This window comes from Jaculus jaculus, chromosome 5, assembly GCF_020740685.1.
Source record: "Jaculus jaculus isolate mJacJac1 chromosome 5, mJacJac1.mat.Y.cur, whole genome shotgun sequence".
Taxonomy (NCBI): domain Eukaryota; kingdom Metazoa; phylum Chordata; class Mammalia; order Rodentia; family Dipodidae; genus Jaculus; species Jaculus jaculus.
This window is the reverse complement of record NC_059106.1, coordinates 16572901-16580127: the sequence shown is the minus strand read 5'-3', so window position 1 is coordinate 16580127 and position 7227 is coordinate 16572901. Positions and strand designations below refer to the sequence as shown.

The window sequence follows — 7227 nt, the reverse complement described above, 5'->3', positions numbered from 1 at the left end:
ATAGCCTCAGACCCTGAGATCACTCTCACAAGCTGCTCGTGAGGCTGGTCCAGGAGAGTGTGCACTGTGTCTTCTTGGGGCTGGGCAGACTCCAAGGGACTGGAGACCAGAGCCTGTCCCCATGACTGCAGGGAGCCTTGTACGGCTGACCAGGTCCTCCAGGCCTTTGATTTCACTCAGGAATACAATGTACTTTCCGCTTGGTAGACCCTTCCCTGGCCAGTCTCCTTCCAACCTACATACAGTGGTATCCCAGAGGATCCCAACAAAATGTGGAAAGTCAGCCAACTTAGGCCCTCCTGAACCATTGAGGGAAGTTGACTGAGGGTGGTTTTCAGATCATGTCTGAGTCCTCTGATTTTCTGCCCAGGTATTCTTTTAGTTACTGACAGCCATGTTGATGTCCTCAATGTAAATGGTCAATTTGCCTATTTCCCTCAACAGGCTGTGTGGATTTTACTTGATATGTTTAGTGTTTCATTTTTAGAATTTTTATATGAAGAATAGAAGACTTGGGTGAGTGTGTCATCTTCAGATGAGGTTGAGATCTGAAATACTGATGGCCCATGAGACATAGTGGTGACATCTGCTTTCTTCTGTTGTTTTTCTGCTAGTGAGGACTGAAGCCAGACCATGCATGATAGGCAAGTGCCCTATTGCTGATCTACAGGTACAGATACAGCCCCTTTCTCCGCCCCCCCTTTTTTTTTGTTTTGTTTTTGAAACATGTTTTCATGAATGTGTCTAGGCAGGTCTTGAATTTGAATCAGAGATTCCCCTAGAAACTCAATGTTTTGAATGCTTAGTCCCAATCTGGAGGCAATTTTGGAGGTGTCATCTTGCTAGTGATCATGCTGTGTGATTTAATAGTGCCTGAGATAATGTAGAATTAAAGAATACACAATGGCTTTTTAAAGGGCTTTAAGGCAAATGTAACAAGAGCATTTGTGCACTTGAGAGAAAGAATTGAAAGGGAATGCCAAGGGCCAGGTGGCTCAAACTACAGTGCAGTTACTGTCAAACCTCAAATACTACCACAGTAGAACATCCCAGTGAATCACACATTTCTAAGAACTGGCCAGTCCAGGACACTACAGAACTTGGAACCATGCCTCAGTAACTGGGAGAAAACTTAGTTGAAATGAATCTCAATAATGGCTTTAATAGCATCTGTCAACTTACAACAGTAGTCCTGATAGGGTTGAGCTTGCTAAGTTTTCAAGTTGACTGAAGAGGTGGGACAAAGTTGACTAAGGTTGGAAAAGACAGCAGAGTGGGCCCTGGGATCCTGCCATCCTGTGTGAAGCCTTTGGCCTGGAGAAAACAGATGAAACTCAAATACTGGGCCCCGCCTTCCTCCACCTGCACGAGCTGATGCTCTGATGGTGTGTGAGGACGCCTCGGGCAGGGAGGGAGGGAGCAGTCTGCAGAGTGATTGGGTCTGTGGGAAAATTAATGGACCCAAGGGTCATGTGGGAAAGGTGGGGCATGGCATGCACACGTTGCTATCCCTGCTTAAACAGTCCTATGTTCCGACGTTTCCCGGGCACTTCAGACTATCTCCAGGAGGAAGCAGCAGCAGGGGAGCTTTTCTGCCCTCTTGTGGTCTTGGGCTTCACTCTCCCAGGACCCAGGCAGCATTGCCATGCAGCTTTGAGGAGCAGGAGAAGGTCACCAGGCTAGAGTCTGTGGGCCTTGGCCGGGTGGGGCTTGAGCCTCTTGGGCAGGAAGGAAGCCCAAGGCCGGAGCTGAGGAGGAGGGCTGAGTCAGGCCCCGGAGCGGAGCACCTTGACTCCCTCAGCCTCCACAGTCCCCCAATAAGATGGCTGGAAGGCTGTTCTGGGTCCTCGGAGGTAAACCTGTCCACCCAAGGCTCCCTGCAGAAAAACGTCAAAGAATTACTTTTTAAAAATCTGAAAATTATGGATGGGAGAGACGGCTTACTGGTTGAGGCTCTTGCTTAAAAAGCCAAACCCACATTCGATTCCCCAGGACCCACGTAAGCCAGATGCACAAGGTGGCACATGCATCTGGAATTCATTTGCAGTGGCTAGAGGCCCTGAAATGTTCTTTCTCTCTCTCTCTCTTAAATAAATAAATAAAGTATTTAAAAACTTTTTTTTTTTTTTTGAGGTAGGGTCTCACTCTAGCCAGGCTGACCTGGAACTCACTATGTAGTCTCAGGGTGGCCTTGAATCCATGGCAATCCTACCTCTGCCTCCTGAGTGCTGGGATTAAAGGTGTGCACCACCACACCCAGCTAAAAAACTTTTAAAAATCTGAAAATTAAATTTAAATTAAATATACTAAAAAGCCTACATAAGGCATATATCCTAAGGACTCATCACACTACCTTAGAGATACTTGAACACCCATGTTTCTTGCTGCTCTATTCATAATAGCTAGGAAATGGAACCAGCCTAGATGTCCCTCAACTGATCAGTGGATAATGAAGATGTTATACAGTCATACAATGGAGCTCTATTCAGCAGGAAAAAAAAAATGAAATTTGCAGGATGAATCTAGGAAGGATTATATTGAGTGAGGTAACCCAGGCCCAGAAAGTCCCTTCTCCTTAGCCCAGCTTGTCCTCTATCCTGCTCCAGGTTTAGCAGCTGGAGTTGGCCGGCCTGGTGGCTCATCAGGCCTGGAGCCCAAGCCCCAGGCTGCTTCTGCGGGCCGGTGCCGGGCCTCGTGGACAGCGGGCTCAGGGAGCTGGGCGAGTCCCCGCAGGGAGGCAGGTCTTTCTCGCTGGCGTGGAAGCGGAGCACAGAGGTTGAGAGAAAGACGGCCCCATTCCACGCCGTTAACGGATGCCCTGCACTGGAGGGAGAGCTCCGTTTCCCACCTCGGTAGCGACCCCGAGGACCGGTGGGGGTCATGCGTGACTATGAGCCAGCCCCCCGAACCTGCAGGGACCAGGAGAAACGACTTGCTTCACGGTGCTGGTCTGTGAAGTCTTCCCATCAGGATAGTGATAGAGAGTGGGAAGTTCTGCAGAAGCGGTGAACCAAGGAGAAATGTCTCCTGAGCGGAAAGAAACATTTAAAAATAAAAAAATAAATAAATAAATAAATAAAAACAGTGTGTGGGAGGAGGCTGTCCGGAAAGACCCCTGTTTGTGAGCAAGTAAATAAGCCAGCCAAGAGAAAAGAGCCTGAAGATGCTCTTGGAGGGTAATCAAAGTCGTATCTTGTACTTAAGAAGCTTTAATAATTGGATTCAAAGTGCTCTTATTGGGGAATTTTTAGAAAAGGTACAGCAGGGCTGGAGAGATGGCTTAGCGGTTAAGGCACTTGCCTTCAAAGCTAAAGGACCCAGGTTCAATTCTCCAGGACCCACATAAGCCAGATGCACAAGGAGGCACATGCGCCTGGAGTTTGTTTGCAATGACTGGAGGCCCTGATGTGCCCATTCTCCCCCCCCCCCTCTCTCCCTCCTTCTTTCTCTCTTTTAAATAAATTAAATATATTTTAAAAAAGAAAAGAAAAAGTACAGCAGAGAGAAAAATCGGGGATGTGGGAGAGGTGGAGATTTGCTCAAACGGAGAAAGGGAAGAATTAGCCCCCAGTTTGTGCTGATATTGCCAACACTTCTATCAACCAGTGTCAGCAGCATTACGAAGACAGAAAAGGTCGTCATGATAATAACCTTATTTTTAATGCGGAATTTATAACTGCTGACTGTTCAAAGGCACTTTTGGTTGAAAAATATCATGATCCAGAAACGTGCTTTGACATCTGCAGCTGTCCATTTTGTCATTGCTCCTTTGAGTCCTTGGAGCGGGCTGACATGATGCTCAGAAATGCTTGTGAGAGGCTTAGCCCAGGGGGCTATTTTACCAGCACCACGTCCACCAGCTTTGAACTAATAAGACATCTTGCAGCTTTAGAAACACAATCATTTGAAAATGAAATGTATACTGTGAAATTTGAGAGGAAAGGAAATTATCCTTTATTGGCTGCAAATAGAACTTCAACTTGGAAGGTGTTGTGGATGCCCCTGAACTCTTCATCTATCTTCTATTGTGAACTAAAATGGCAAAGAAGTAAAAATACAAAACTAATCTACAAAAAAAAATTCTGAAATTCTATGAAGAAAAGATCAAGAACAATGAAATAAAATGCTATTAGAATGCATGCATGCCCTGGAGCGATATCCTGCAATTGAAAGCTCTCAACTTGCCTCTGCAGAGGGTCACCATGAGCATGCCGCAGAGTATGCCAAGAAGACTCAAGGAAGGTTACCTCTGGGCACAGAATATTTTGTCTGCCTGTGATGTTGTCCTTATGAACATACCTTGATATCAGAGGTCTTGAAGTCTATAGATCAGTGTGGGAAGTAATGCCACCCAAGGCTTCACTCCACTAGTTCATTTGGTCAAGAAAGGGTGTGTTTATACTTCATTTTGATACATGAATTCTTCAGATACCGAATTCTGGAATGCATTTGTTCTTTCTAGAAAGATGTTATATATTTATCCCGTTTTCTCTTCTTAGTAGGCTTTCTGGTGGGAGTAAAAACCTTCATCTTTGCTGAGAGTTCAAGGCCATTCTGAGACTACTTAGTGAATTCCGGGTCAGCCTGGACCAGAGTGAGACCCTACCATGAAAAACCAGACTCAAGCTTATATACAGATGCTAGAATTATCAGAGAGGGAACTGAAAATGATCACTATTGATATATATTCCTATGGGAAGGAACCCCCTGACAATGCAAGAAAGCTTGTCCTCACTCTCTCCAACAATATTGTCAGAATGAGTGTGATTTCCATATTCAGAAGACCTCAGAATGAAATGTGACTACCAAGAGCATTACATATGTGGTTGTGGCAGAAAGCTTCCAAATCCAGAGGCCATTGGTACCATCTCCCACTGAACGTAACCTCCTTGTTCTCCCTGTGGTTACATGGGCATGGACAATGATCCTAGCCAACTCGCATGACCACCCAGGCCAGATAAATACCCTTCTCCTCCAATGTCTCCACCACATTCTGTCCTGGATATGTGTGGGGAAGAACGTCCCATAAACCTTAGAATGAACATGTGAATGAAAATGAAGAGTTTGTCTCACCAAAATTGTTCTGTACCTCAGACTTTCTTTCTGGTCCTTCCTTAGGTGGCCTGCGCTCCTGACATTCCTGCTTCCCTGGAGGGCTCAACAGATGACCTGGAGTGCATCGGGGCTCCTGTGTGCAATGAAGACCCATGCTGGGTATCTACTAAGATGCAGCCTTGGCTGATTGCAGAGCCCAGGAAGTGATGAGATGAGAGGGCTTACTGTGTGCTTTTTCACAGTCTGATTGGGAGGCAAGGGCCGTTCTTGTGCATTCTCCTTTATTCCACTTCCCCATATGGCCTCCCTCAGTGCCCCAGTGGATCCCACCACAAAGCCTGAGTGATCTCAGGCCCACTTGAGAAGGTGGCAGAGGTCTACTTCGGTGAGGATGATGCTCCAGGCCAGGTAAGCAGTCTTCTCCCAGAACTGACTCCACCCCCTTTCCTTCAGAATGTCTGTGAGTGTTTATATCAGGAAAAGCTCACAATGACCATAAAACTCTTGCAGTGTAGAAGGGTTTTCATGTATCACAGTTACTCTGCTGTCCTTTCCCTGGTCTATGGAGCCAGTGTGTGTGTGTGTGTGTGTGTGTGTGTGTGTGTGTGTGTGTGTGTGTGTGTTGGGAGAGGAGGATTCACACTGATCAGGAATTTCTTATGATGTCGCCTGGTTGCCTCAGGCCCTCACTGCATATCTTTCAGGAGGAACATGCATACCAAAGTGCCATTATGGCAGAATGCCTAGTATGCAGGAAACACCATCGCTCTGACAGAACCTAATCTCTTTTTTCCCATTAGGACCACATGAACTTTGCCCATGCTCCAGGATGGTTGGCAGGGGAGCCATCCCTGCCAGCAAATTGCAGGATGGGCCAAGATGACCCCCGAGAACAGGTAACCACTCTTCACTCCCAGGTCTTCAACTTTTGTCCTGCATGTGTGTGAGTATGCAAGTCCCATAATCTTCACAATGAACATGAGACATGGATTAGACTGCCTCGTCAGTGTATTTTTGTGCCTGAGACTGCCTATCTGGTCTGTCCTCAAGTTGCTCACACACCTGACATTCTTGGTGAGGCTTCCCTGGAGGTTTCACCAGAGGCTTTGGATCCCATTTGGGATAATATGTCAAAGGAACACCACCCCAGGTATCTACAAAGATGTCTCCCCTTCCCCCAGGTTGTTCAAAAACTGAGAATGTGACATGTGGATGTGGTGTGACTGGAAGTTTCCCAAAGGGCATTTTGTGTGATTGTCACAGCCTGGTTGGGAGTCAGGAGGCATTTTCTTTTATATAGTCTCAATAATTTTACTTCCATTTATGTACACCCTCAGGTCAGCAATGAATCCTATCCTGAGGCCTGCATGATCTTTGGCCCTCTTGACGAGGAGGCAGGGGTCAGCCCAGATGAGCCTGACGTTCGAGGCCAGGTAAGTGGTCTTCTCCCATCTCTACCACCATTCGTTCTGAATGAAGCTCACAATGACCAGGAGGCTGTAACAGTGTGCCACAGTTTTCCTCTCTGAGACATCTCCAATACCTCCTCTTGTCAAATGCAGTGATTGGGGATCTGCAGTTTGAAGGCATGTTCCCACATAGACTCAGATGTTTTAATAAAGCTTGTAACATGGACCTCCGGCCACCTGGATGGAAGAGGCATCACTGTGGGTAGATCCTAGGGTCTGACCCCAACGTATTATGGCAGATCTGAAATCCAGGTCAGAAGCATGCAGAGAGGTCTGCATTCTTCTTGGCTCTTGGCTGCTCTCTGCCTCTCACTGCTATTTGCCACCAAGCTGTGCTTGCTTGTGGTGGTGGCTGTTGGGTTCTGTCTTATTGCTTCCATCTCTGAAAAGGGATGGGGCCAGATTCTTCCACAACCAGTGGAGCTTCCCATGGATATGTAAGTCTGAAATAAGTCCTGTTACTCCCACGAACTGTGTCTGTTTGGAAGTTCATGTGCACATCGTGATGCTGACTAGAAGAAAGGGGGCTCATGTGGTGACTGGGAATCTCACTGAGGGCTTGCTGTGTGCTTATTCACAGACTTTTTGTTTGTTTGTTTGTTTGGTTTTTCGAGGTAGGGTCTCACTCTAGCCCAGGCTGACCTGGAATACAGTATGTAGTCTCAGGATGGCCTTGAACTCACGGCGATCCTACCTCTGCCTC

General features: G+C 46.8%; 1 pseudogene; it reads left to right on the top strand.

Annotated features, from left to right (window-relative positions):
- The first annotated feature begins 3163 nt into the window (after positions 1 to 3163).
- On the top strand, positions 3164 to 4279 carry LOC101615259 (annotated as a pseudogene).
- The last annotated feature ends 2948 nt before the right edge of the window (positions 4280 to 7227 follow it).